General features: G+C 36.9%; 1 pseudogene; it reads right to left on the bottom strand.

Annotated features, from left to right (window-relative positions):
- Nucleotides 1-9,257: 9,257 nt before the first annotated feature.
- LOC101531179 (tRNA methyltransferase 10 homolog A-like) lies at nt 9,258-10,672 on the bottom strand (annotated as a pseudogene).
- Between the last annotated feature and the right edge of the window lie 2,876 nt (nt 10,673-13,548).

The following is a 13,548-nucleotide window of genomic DNA, read 5'->3' as shown; positions in this document are numbered from 1 at the left end:
CATAAACTGATATCCATGCAGCTTTGTAGTGTTTGCAAGGGGAGGATTAGCCAGGTATGCCATTGTGTTGGGCCCTGTTTTCAAAAATCTTATGAATAAATCACTGTATCACTTCCTTTTTAAAGATAGGTTTGGGCACCAACACTGTGACATAGTGAGTAAAGTTATCACCTGTAGTGTTGGCATCCTGTAAGAGCCCTGTTCAAGTCCTGGTTGATCTACTTCCTATTCAGCTCACTGCTTATGCGCTTTGGAAAGCTCCAAAGATGGCTCAAGTCTGTGAGTCCTGGGCCCCACATTAGAGACTCAGAACAAGCTCCTGGATCCTGTCTTTGGGCTGGCCCAGCTCCAGCCATTATAACCATTTAGAAAGTACAGCAATGGATGGAATGCTCGCTCGCTCTCTCTCTCTGTCTTTCTCTCTCTCCGTTTCTCTGTCTCTCTCTCTGTCTTTCTAACACTTGCTTTCATGTAAATAATTAAATCTTAACAAAAAAAGTGTGAACTTGGGCAGGTGTTTTGCTATCTGCCGCAAGTGCTTAGATGAATCATCAGTCCTTAGCCTGAGAAGAAGGTGAAAATTTGTGGTGAGCTCATTCCCTGTAGATAACATTCTCAACTTTTCAATTTTTTGCCAAAGATTAAAACAAAATCTGATGGAACATTGTATTTGCAGCAAAACTGATACAGGCATTTCTTTTTTTAATTAAAAAAATTGGGGGCCCACTGAATAAATAAAGACCCTCCTAACAAAGAAAAGCCCAGGCCTAATTGGCTTCAATACTGAATTCTACGAATTTTTACAAGAAGAACTAATCTCAATTATTCTTAAATTATTGAAAACAATTGAATAGCTAGTGAAATTCAACAGCACATCTAAAGGATTATTCACCAAGACCAAGTGGGATTTGTCCTTGGTGTTCAGGTATAAACATGCAGATAAACAAACAATGACACATCGTATTAACAAATTGAAGAGTTTAAACTATATACTTTTCTCAATAGATACAGATAATGTGTTTGTTAAAACCTTTCCATGACCAAATGCTTAAGCAAATTGAATGCAGAAGGAACATTTTGCAGTGCAAAGCAGTATTGGTCAAACCCACGCCCACCATTGTATGAAACAGAGAAAATTTGGAAATACTTCCACTAAGATCTAGAACCAGACGAGGATACTTACTGAGGATACTTACTCTCACCATTACTATTCAATATTGTTGTGAAGTTTTAGCTAGAGCCATTAGACAAGAAAAAGGCATCAATAAAGAACACAAATTGGAAATTAGGAAGTCAAACTATTCCCATTTTTAGATGATATATTTCTACAAGAAGGAGAACCAAAAGGCTCCACTAGGAGAGTATTAAAACTCATAGGAGAGTTTGGTAAAGTTTCAGTTGTAAAAAATCATTACGGACCCAGCGCAGTAGTCTAGTAGTTAAAATCCTCACCTTGCATGCACCAGGATCCCATGAGGGCACTGGTTCTAATCCCAGCTGTTCACTTTCCATTCAGCTCCCTGCTTGTGCCCTGGAAAAGCAGTTAATGGATGGCCCAAAACCTTGGAACCCTGTACCCACATGGGAAACCTGGAGGAAGCTCCTGGATCCTGACTTTTGATTGACTCAGCTCTAGCCAATGCAACCACTAGGAAGTGAAACAGTAGATGGAAGATCTTTGCCTCTCCTTGTCTCTGTAAATCTGATTTTCCAATAATAAATAAATCCTTAAGAAAAAGCATCACACAAAAGCAATAACCTTTGTATATACAAACAAGGCATGGCTCAGAAATAACTTAAAACACCAATCTTGTTCAGGATAGCTACAAAAGATTTCAAATGCATTGGAGTAAATTTAAACAAGGGTGTGAAAAGTCTGCACATTGAAAATTATAAAACATTAAGGAAAGAGGTACAAAGTGGATAATTTTACCATGTTCATGGATTATAAGAATATCACCAAAACATTGGTACTATTAAAAATGATTTAGTCAGTGTTCTAATTAAAATACTGAAGATTATTTGCAGGTCTAAAAAAAATGACCCTAAAATTGATATGGAATCACAACAGACTCCAAATACATAAAGAATTCTTGAAAAAGAACAAAAAGCTGAAGACATAATAATACCAATATCAAGAGATACTATAGGGCAATTTTAATAAAAACAATCTTGTATTTGCACAAAAAATCAACATGATATCCAATGGAACAAAATTAGAAATTAATACACATATGGACAACTGAATAATCTTTGACAAATTAGCAAAAATCACTCCCTAGACAAAGACAGTCTCTTCAAAAAATATTACTGGGGCCTGTGCCATGGCAGGGTAGGGTGAGCCTCCATGTGTCATGCCACCATCCCGTATGGATGGCAATTCAAGTCTGATTGCTCCAACTTCAAACGAAAAAAATGGATCAAGTCTTTAGGCCCCTGTAACCATGTGGGAGTCCCCAAAGAAGTTCCAGAATCCTGGCTTTGGACCAGAATAGATCTGTATGTTATGGCCATAAGCGGAGGGACCCAGTGAAAGGCAAATCTGTTTCTACTATTCCTGTAAATCCTCCTTTTAAATAAAAACCAAATAAGTATTTGAGAAAATAAATTGTGAAAATCGAATGTCTGCATGTACAATTGTGAAGGAAAATCTATTTTATACATGATACAAAATTAAGTCAATGAATTATGCATCTAGATTTAAGACCTAAAAACATTAAATTATTAAAAGAAAACAGAAGAGTAAATTGCAAGACATCGATATAGGCGGCAACCTTTTGGATAACACCCCACAAACACAGTCAATGAAAGCAAAAATAGATAGATGGAATTACAACCAAGTAAGAAGCTTCTGCACAGCAATGCCAACACTCAAATATTTGCAAACTATCTCTCTGATAAATTGTTACTCTCCAGGATATATAAAGAGCTCAATAAAGCTAGCAATAACAAAGCAAACAATCCAAAAAAGAAATGCACAAAGGACGTAAACAGGCATTTTCAAAGGATGAAATTCAAATGGCCAACAGAAAAAATTCTCAGGATTGCTAACCATCAGAGCAATGCAAGTAAAAATGAAAATGAGGTTTTAGCCTCACTACAGGGAGAATGGTTGCCATCCAGAACAAACAAACAAGTAAACAGTAAAACATGCTGGTGGAGATGTGGGGGAAAGGTGCCCCAGTCTGTTGTTGGTGGGAATTTAAACTAGTGCAGCCATTATGGAAGAGAAGATGCAAATTCCTCAGAGATCTGGAAAGAGGTCTACCATATGACCCAGCAATATCACTCCTGGGAATGTATCCAAAGGAAATGAAACCTGCTTGTAAACAAATTATCTATTTTATGTTTATAGCAGGTCAATTCACAATAGCTAAGATATGCAGTTTACCCACATGTTCATCAACTGATGATAAAGAAATTGTGGTATATATGCACAACGAAATACTACTCAGCCATAATAAATAAATGACATCCTGTTTGTTGCAATAAAATTGGTACAACTGGATACCATTATGATTATTGAAAGAGCTAGTGCCCAAAAGACAAATATCATGCTATCCCTGATTGGCAGTGACTAAATATTCTGAATGCAAAAGTATAACGCGTTTTAGATTTAAATATTGTTTGTAACTCTTGTCTATATCCCTAGGGAGTAGTCTTTCTGCTTGTTAAATGCTTTATCCATTAGATGCTAAGGGTGTGATTATAAAATATATTGAAACTATATCGCGTGAGTTTTGATGTTTTTTGTTAGTTTCATCTCTTCAAAACACTTTCTTCTGATTAAATCATTCAATGACTCAGATCATGCAGTAACATCATTTTCTGCAACAAAGTTCTTGACTTTCATTTCTTCAGATACACGTTAGTCATTTAGTAGCATGTTATTTAACTTCATGGTGTTGTTCATTTCTTTTTTTCTTCCTAATGTTGATTTTGTTTTGTGGCTTTTCATTTAAGGGGATGTATAGTAGCTGTGTAATGGAGACTGTCATATCTAGTAACATGTTATTTAACTTCATGGCATTGTAAATTTCTATTTTTCTTTCTATTTTTGATTTTGTATTATGACTTTTCATTTGAGGGGATGTACAGTGGCTGTGAAATGGAGACTAATATATCCAGATGTGAGGATCAAGGCAGTATGCATTTCTACTTTCAGACAAAGATGGACTTACAATGAAACTGTTTACGATATCTTAACAATAGGATGCTGGACACTCTGCCATTGTCCATGCCTGCAATGATGGACATATGACTGTGTATGAAGAACTATATTTTAGTAATGATATAGAGGAAGTAGGTGGGGGGGAGGGAATTAGGGAGGGGATAAGGGAAATCCCAGGAGCCTATGGAACTGTATCATAGAATAATAATAATAAATGTAAAATGTGAAAAAAATATTGAAATTATGAAATTGCAGAAATATTGAAAAACTAAGTAGGAGGAAAGAGGGTGATAGTAAATGAGAGAGGAAGGGTAGGATGGTTACTAATATGTTCTTTTTTTTTTTGTTGTTTTTTTGTTTTGTTTTGTTTTTTGTTTTGTTTTGTTTTGTTTGTTTTAAATTTATTCATTAATTACATTGTGTTGTAATTACATAGAATCTGGGATTCTCCCCCCCACCCTCCCTCCATGGTGGGTTCCTCCACCCCGCTGCATAACCATAGTTCAAGTTCAGTTGAAATTCCCTCCCTGCAAGTATTTGCCAAGCATCGAGTCCAACATCCCATAGTCCAGACAAGTCCAACTACTTATTGGGTAGACCCTCTCACTAATATGTTCTTAAGACTGTTTACATGAAATACATGGAATTTGTTCACTTTATATATATTCCTTTTTTTACGTTAGCTGCCACCTATAGGGGAGGACATGCAGTATTTGTCTTTGGTCTGTTATTTTGCTCAACATGATGTCCTTCAGTTGATGCTACTTTGATTCAAGTGATAGTATTTTGTTCACTTTTATAACTGAATATTCCTATGTTCATAAATATAATATGCATATGTACATATTATATACAAATGTATAATATGTACACATGATATATGTATACAACATATGTATACATACAGCAGATGTATTATATATATCACATTTCTGTATCCGCTAATCTTCTCTGATAGACCCCTTGATTGATTCCATATTGTGGCTATTTTGAGCAGTACTGTTATGAAACCTGATGAAGCAGGTGTCTTTTTGATACAGTGTATTCATGTCTTTTAGTTTTGTATCCAGTAGTGGGCTTGCTGGATCATATGGCAGGTTTATTTATACTCTTTAAGAACTCTCCACACTGCTTTTCCCTGGTGGTTTAACTAATTTTTCAATGGCAAGGTAGAAGAGTTCCCTTTAGTCACATCATCACTAGCATTTCCTGTTCTCTGGCTGTTGGATTTTAGCCATTCTGACAGGACTGAGGGGATGTCTCATCGTGGCTTTGGTTTGGACTTTCCCAAGTGTTAGTGATGTTAAGTGTTCTTTCATGCATTTGATGGCCATTTGTATTTCTTATTTTGAGAACTATTCTGTTTCTTTGGCCATCTCTTAATTGGATTAATTGTTGTTGTTGCTGCTTTTGAGGTCTTTGTGTTATTGATGTATTCTCAATCTAATCTTTGATCAGATAAGTAGCTTGAAAATATTTTTCCCATTCTGTTGGATATTTCTGTGCTGATTATTTTCTTTGATGTTCAGCAGCTTCAGATTTTGATATAAATTTGTCTAATTTTACTTTTATTGCCAATGCCTTGGGAATCTTTTCCAAGAAGTCACTGCTTATATTAATGTCTTAAAGTATTTCTCCTACAATTCCTTCCAGGAACTTCATAGTCTCAGGTCTTAAAGCCAAGTCTTTGATTCATCTTGAATTGGTTTTTATATATGGTGAAAGATAGAGATCTAATTTCATCCATATATATAATTTGTATATTATATATACATACTTCTATATATTTAATTTTACCAGCAATATTTATTGAAGAGATTATTCTTTATCCAATGCTCCAATTAATGGTGTGGGTATTTTCTTCAATAACCAGTTGGTTGTATGTACATGAATTAGTTTCTAGGCTTTCTGTCTGGTTCTGTTTTGTTTTTGAATGGATGGATTTTCAGGGTTCTTTAAAATGCTTCAGATTTTGGTGATATTTTCAGTAGTTACTTTTTTATCATTTTTATGCATATTTTTGAAAACTCATGTCATTTTTTTCTGCATTTTAAATGAAAGATAGACAATGCCTAAGCAAAAGTACAGTTGTGAGGGTGGCACATGCTGGAGGATGCCTACTCTCATTGGGCATTCCTCATATCCAAAACAGATGACCAAGTCAAGTCCCAGATGAAGACTTTAATTCCAGATGTAGTCACCAGGAATGATTTATAAGGACACAATAAAGCCATTTAGACCTTTATCTGCTCTGGAACAGAATACTTAAGTCTGGTGATTTGAGAAAAGGGTGTTAACTTGATGCACAAAGCTGGGAGTCAGGAAGTCCAAGCATACCACACTACATCTAGAAAGGGCATCAGAGCTCAGTACAAAGCAAAAAGGCCAGCAGGGTCTATAACAGAGCGAACCAAGTGAGGGGAAGCCTCGCTGTCTTGGAAACCCCTTTTCTAAGAATAAAGCAAACAAACTTTGTCCTGTGAGAAAGCAATCCCTCATAATAACTTAATCACGTCTTCATAGCCCCACCACCCTGTAACACAATTATACTGGAGATCAAATTTCAGCATGAATTTCAGAAAGGATAAAACTTGGCCAGTCAATTTTACTAGGCTATTATTAATGGCATGCAAGCACAACTAGCCTCAATGTGCTCAGAGATATTTCTCTAACTGCATGTTTTCTTCCATGTTAGGGTTCAGTTTTTAAAGTCCAAGAGGGGACACTTAAAATGATATGAGGCGCTCACAGCAAGGGAGCAATGGGCGTAAACATATGCCCATCTAGAATCAAAGTGATGTTAAGAAGGCAACTATATTCAAGACTCTAACATATGTTGATGGTTCAAAGAAAGGGAAAACTTGCTTTTGGTCAGTCCATTCTTGCCAATAGGTCTATTAAATTTGACACTGAAACTTCTTTTTTTACGATCTCAGATTCATACATGTGGTGGCATAAATTTCATAAATGTGTCCGCAGCTTTGTTGTTTTTTTTTTCTTGGAGGACTGAAAATTTTTTTTTATAAATTTTACTTTTTTATAATGATTATATGGTGGATCAACATTGAAGTTTAGGGAAAATTATATATGCTCATTGCTTCCAAATATGCGATTTCTTCTTGTTGTTTCTGGGGGAAGAGGAGAGAAAAAGGGGGAAACCACTCATGACTTTCCACATGTCCCAGTACCCAGAGATGAGGAACCGCCACCTCATATCAACCCCGAGTCTCAATGCTTACATATCCCAAGGGTTCTGTCCAAGTGGTTTGGATAGTTCTGAAATGCTGCCAGTTTCACTGATCTGAGGATGATGTTTTATGTTGAACTTCTAGATCTCTAATTTTTCCTTTTTCTTTCTTTCTTTTTTTTTTTTTTTTAGATTTTAAGGCTGGTCTTTATTTTGTCTTTATTTACATACTTCTCATTAAAATTGATAACTATAATAGATTACTAAGAATAACACAACAAAAAATAAGACAATGAACTGAAACACTGAAATCAATATTCTTTCTAGTCATTGTAGAAATATACCATTTATATACTGTGAGTCATACACTTTCTAAAATAACAAATTTTTATACATGAAAAACAGGTAAGAATAGAGATTTACATTATCCAAACTACTACTGCTACTGTGACAGAGAACAAGCAATTCATCGGAAAGTTCAGTTCTCTAACTCCTGCCTTGAAACTGAAAAAATAAGCCCACCTTTAAAAAAAATTCTAAAGTCAGAGTTACAGAGAGAGAGGAAGAGACACTGCAAGGGTCGGTGCTAGGCCAGACCAAAGTCAGGAGCCAGGAGTTCCATCTGGGTCTTCCACTTGGCAGGGCAGGGACCCAAATACATGGGTAATCTTTTGCTGCTTTTCCCAGGCCATTAGAGTAGATGTGGAGAGCCAGGACATGAGCCAGCAGTGTCACAGAAAGCAGCTCTGTGTGCTACTCCACCACACCGCCTCCAGAATAACACCCCTTCTGTCCATCCTCCCACATAATCTTTCTACATACATGTTTAGCTATGAGTTTTTGGAGTTAATAAAATTGAAATTGCAAAATTGCTCTCAGTGCTTTTCAGCACAACCACTCATATAAATCATACAGATTATTCCTGTTACCAATGAATAATTAAGAATCGTACATGATTTAGATGCAAATACAATCATATGCACATCTTAATTCATTTGTCATTATTTAAGAAACACACATGTACCTTAGTTTAAATATTATTATATAAGAAGCTGAAATGCATTTAAACTTTACTCACTCTAAGAGCCAATAAATTGTGGCCAAAAAAAAATATAGAAAATGTAGCTGCTAAGAGCTATTTGATTTTATATTCAGGTAAGGACAAAATTGTTCCCTCAAAAGTAGCAGCCTTACAAAATAATCTATCCTGCAAAATTAGATTTTTAAATACCTTATCAAAATAAGGTATTTACCTATCAAAATACCTTATTAGTATAATAGGAATTCGAGAGGATTTAAAGAGATTCTCAGCTCTTCAATGATTACTTCAGAACCGTAAGAGGGTATCTCAAAGGTGGAACATATAGCATTTCTATAATCCAAAATAAATTGCTCAGTCCATCAGGCTGGAGCTTCTTAATATGGTTTCAAATCAAGTAAACATAGAAGGCAACCCCCCATACACAGCATCCTCGTAGACTTACAGGACATATGTGAATAACTGTCCCCACACCTAAGGAGTAACAGTTTAGGAAAACAAGGAAAAGAAGACAAACTAAGAAAATTGAAGGAACAGGAGGACCATCTTCAAGACTGTAGTCCAGCAAATGTAAGGTTGGAGGCATGCTGACTATCTAAGACGCACTAGAAACTCTTGAATCTTAAACAAAACAAAACAAAACAAAGCCACACATATTTAAGTCTTATTTTGCAAAAGCTGCAAGAACAAAATTTTCTTTCTTATAGAGTTTAAGCAAATTTTTACTATCATTTCACTCCTCTTAAAAAATTAAGTCTGCAACAGAAATGAGAAAATAAAATTTTCTTCCAATTTCAACATCCTAAGAAGTATTTTATTTTTTCCTAACTTTTTCCCTTAAGCTGAAAGAACAGGTAGCATCAATGCTGTGTAGCACTCACTGTACCCTCAGATCTGCCTTCCTGATGCTACTTTTCTTCTGCGTTTGGCAAATCTAGTTCATTTCTGCCATCCTCTTTCTCAAGGGATTCACTGTCCCATCCACCTTCAGCCTGGGCAGATTGCTCACCACGGGAAGAACTTTCACAGGTTCTGTCTGTAGGAACAGCTCCTTTCCTTTGGGGTAAAGTAGTAAAAAATGCTTATCGTCAATCTCTTGATTCCAGGCATTCCAGAATAATCTCAAACACTTGATTAACTGTCACAATTTTCCTACTATTCATCTTCACAAAATGTCCAAAGGGGGAGCTGTTCCTGATCAGTTCCCTCATCTGATGTTTGTTCATATGTGATTCCCTTGTGAGGGTTGTGACCATCCAATTCTCCAATCATGTAAGCCTTTGATTTATGTAATTCCCTCATTAGATGAGGTGAATCTGATGTCAGATAAGTCTTCTTTCTTTGTGAGTTCAGTATAGTGAGCTGGTTTGATCTGCATATCCATCCTGTTGACCCATTGTTTGTCACTTGTATCCATATTCTTTTCCAGCTGGCCTCCATGGCTCGTTAAGTAAAGCTGCACAGGGTGTGGGCATGCCCGTTTCCTGTATAACATCACTGAATCTTCTTATGAAGCTTCTTAGGAATCTTTTTTTTTTTTTTAAGATTTATTTATTTCATTACAAAGTCAGATACACAGAGAGGAGGAGAGACAGAGAGGAAGATCTTCCATCCGATGTTTCACTCCCCAAGTGAGCCGCAACGGGCCGGTGCTACGCCGATCCAAAGCCGGGAACCTGGAACCTCTTCCGGGTCTCCCACGCGGGTGCAGGGTCCCAAGGCTTTGGGCTGTCCTCAACTGCTTTCCCAGGCCACAAGCAGGGAAGTGGATGAGAAGTGGAGCTGCCGGGATTAGAACCAGTGCCCATATGGGATCCCGGGGCTTTCAAGGCGAGGACTTTAGCTGCTAGGCCATGCCACCGTGTCCAGGAATCTTCTTATGAAACTTTTTAATGTCCTTTGATACCATCAACTCATCAAAACTATAGCCAATGGCAAGCTAGAGTGTGCTATGAACAGCATGTCATTACATATGTTTTCTGTTATTTCCGTCAGAGTTTGAGTCCAGCTGATACTGTCACTCTAATGTTTCTTCTTTTGCATTTTTTTCCACTTTTGTTTGCACTGGTGTTTGGTTTGCAGAGTTCTTGCTGTTCCTCCCATTGCTTTCTGTTTTATTAGCTTTTTCATGTGTTGTTTAGACATTGGTTCAGCCCCTTCACCTTGTGGCTTGTGGCTTGTAGCTTGTGGCTCTCCTCTTGACCTTCAGTTAAGTCTTCCTTTCTTTCAGTAACAGAAGTTTCAAAATAAATGTTGGCAACATCTCAGATGACATTTGGTACCTTGAGCTGGATTGCTGATAGGGACAGGAGAGCTTGCAAAGTACGCCTTTCTGAAGTGTTCCTTGATTTGGTGCAAAAGTTGTCAGAGTAAGAATACCTGCATCCCTAAAATATTTATTATTTATATATGGTGAAAATATCATGAATCCAATTTTTTTTAGTTTTTTAAAAAATATATATAACTCAGGGTCTGGAGCTGTAGCCTAGCAGTTAAAGTCCTCACCTTGCTCCTGCCAGGATCACATATGGGCACCAGTTCTAATTCTGGCAGCCCTGCTTCCCACTCAGCTCCTGCTTGTTGTCTGGGAAAGCAGTTAAGGATGGCCCCAAGCCGTGGGACCCTGCACCTTCACGAAAGACCTAGAAGAGGCTCCAGGCTCCTGGCTTTGGATTGGTACTGCTCTGGCCATTGCAGCCACTTGGGGAGTGAATCAACACATGGACGATTTCCCTCTGTGTCTTTCCTCCTATCTGTATATCTAATTTTCCAGTAAAAATAAAATAAATCTTTTATAGTACACACACACACACACACACACACACACACACACACACACACACACACACCCTTCCTTCAGCCAGGAAAAGAGTAAAATATTGTCACTTGCAACAGTATGGCTGAAACTGGAAGTCAATATGTTAAATGAAACGAGAAAGACAAAGCAGAGAAAGACAAGTATCACATTAAGCTCATAAGTGCAGTCTTAAAAAAGTGATCTTATGAAAGTTAAAAGCTTAATGGTAATTAAGACTGGACTGGGGAGCAAAGGAGTTAAGGGGAGAGAGCTGGGGAAGCTAAAGTGTACTAAGTTATAGCTAGATGGAAGCAAAAATGTCTGGGGTTCTATACCTTAGTAAAGGCACTGTGTAATAAATCCACTGTGTATTTCTCTGTAAAGGGAACTAGAGGAGTAGCTGTTGTGGCACAGTGGGTTAAGCCACTGCTTGAGACATTTACATCACACACTGGAGTGTTGGTGTTGAAGTCCAGGATTCACTACTTCCAATACAGCTGCCTGCTGATTCAGAAGATAGCCCAAATACTGTGGCTCCTGTTAACGATGTGGGAGAAGTGGATTGATTCAGGCTCCTGGTTTCAACCTGATCCAGCCCTGTCCTTTGTGGGCATTTGAAGAGTAAACCAACAGATGACACTCTCTCTCTCTCTCTCTCTCTCTCTCTCTCTCTCTCTGTGTGTGTGTGTGTGTGTGACCCTACCTTTTAACTGAGTAAATACAATAAAAAAGATAGAAGCGAACAGAGCAAACTATAAAACTTTACATTCTAAAACAAATTAGAGCAGATGCTTGGGTCTATTTTTCATTTGAATGAACCCCGAAGGTGAGTAAACATAGGCAAAGCAACTTGACTTGATTTTCTACAATATTTACTAGTTTGGATTTTTTACACTGTTTCATTTTAATTACAAATTCTTGATCTGATATAGGGGTCTATATATTACTTAGCTCAGGAAATGAAGTGAGATGGTCTCCTGAATTCAGTAAAAGATCAAATACTTGAGAAAGTTTTAAGCGTAAAGTAACCAAGAAAAAACTGATAAATAAAAACTATTGTGTGTTTTAAGCATTCATACTTTAGAGGCAAGTGTTTTTCACGGTCATTAAGACACAACTTGGAATACCCGAATCCCATATCAGAGTGCCAGAGTTGGAGTCTTAACCTCTGCTTCCAGAAAATGTGACAGAAGCTACACTATACTGCACTACGCTATGCTACACTGCGCTGGATCGCCTTACACTGAACCGTGCTACACTACCCTATATTACACTGTTTCACTAGATGCACTCTGTGATACTATGCTAGTCTGTGTTATGTTTTACTGTATCATACTGAAGCTGAACTTCAGTCGTTATTTTGCAAGGAAACAAGATTAGGCACTATTTATTAAAAAGCCTGAAATCTGAAAGTACAAATGAAATACTTGGACCAGCCATTGCTGTTTCAGAGTGGCCTTCCATGACCATCGAACTAAAATTGCAGTCCTGATACCATTCCCTGTACCAGACACACTTTGGGATTCTCACTCCTACTTTTTAACTTGTTGAGGGGCTTCCTGCTGTTGGGAATGAAGTAGCATTGTCTTACTTATGCTTTATTCATTCTTACTGGAATGTTATCCCAGAGAAGGATTTTATTTTCTTTCCTTCTGGCCAACGTAAACTTACATACTTTGTTAAGACAGAAGGACAATCATGGTGTATTCTTACATAATGTGAACGTTTACTAAGTAAAGCTTATAGAAATGGAGTTGTGGTTACCAAGGGCTGAGGAAATGCTGAGATATTTCTCAAAAGGATACAGACTGAGTTATAAAGTGAATAAGTTCTAGGTTTTTAATGGAAAGCCTGGTGACTATTACTAACAATGCTGTATTACACACTTGAAAATTGATGAGAGACTGTTTTTGCCATGCACAAAAATGATAGATATATTAACTAAATTCATTGTGGAAATCATTTTACAATGTAATATATCAATTCATTACATTTTACTCTTGAATTATACACTATTGTGACCTATACTTCAGTAAAGCTGAGAATCATTGTCCAATGTATACCCAATATAAACAGTTCTAAGCAATAATAGTTCCTTTATTAATATTGATTAAGTTAATTAGTGAAAAATGTTTTCATCAAAACATCTTTGTGAAATAATTCAGATTTCATCACTATACATTTCATTATTGTATAAAGAAGACATTTTAGATATATTTGGAATGGTTCTTATTTTAATAATAAAAGGCTTATTCAAGCCAGGGACTAGCTATTTCTTTGGGCTGGGCTTTGTGAAAGCAGACACCAGAATCAATTAATTCTACTTCTGGTTTCACAAAGTCTTGTTATCCACA

The sequence above is a fragment of the Ochotona princeps genome, chromosome 4 (assembly GCF_030435755.1).
Source record: "Ochotona princeps isolate mOchPri1 chromosome 4, mOchPri1.hap1, whole genome shotgun sequence".
Lineage (NCBI taxonomy): Eukaryota > Metazoa > Chordata > Mammalia > Lagomorpha > Ochotonidae > Ochotona > Ochotona princeps.
The sequence above is the reverse complement of the archived record's forward strand: the minus strand, read 5'-3'. Positions and strand labels throughout refer to the sequence as shown.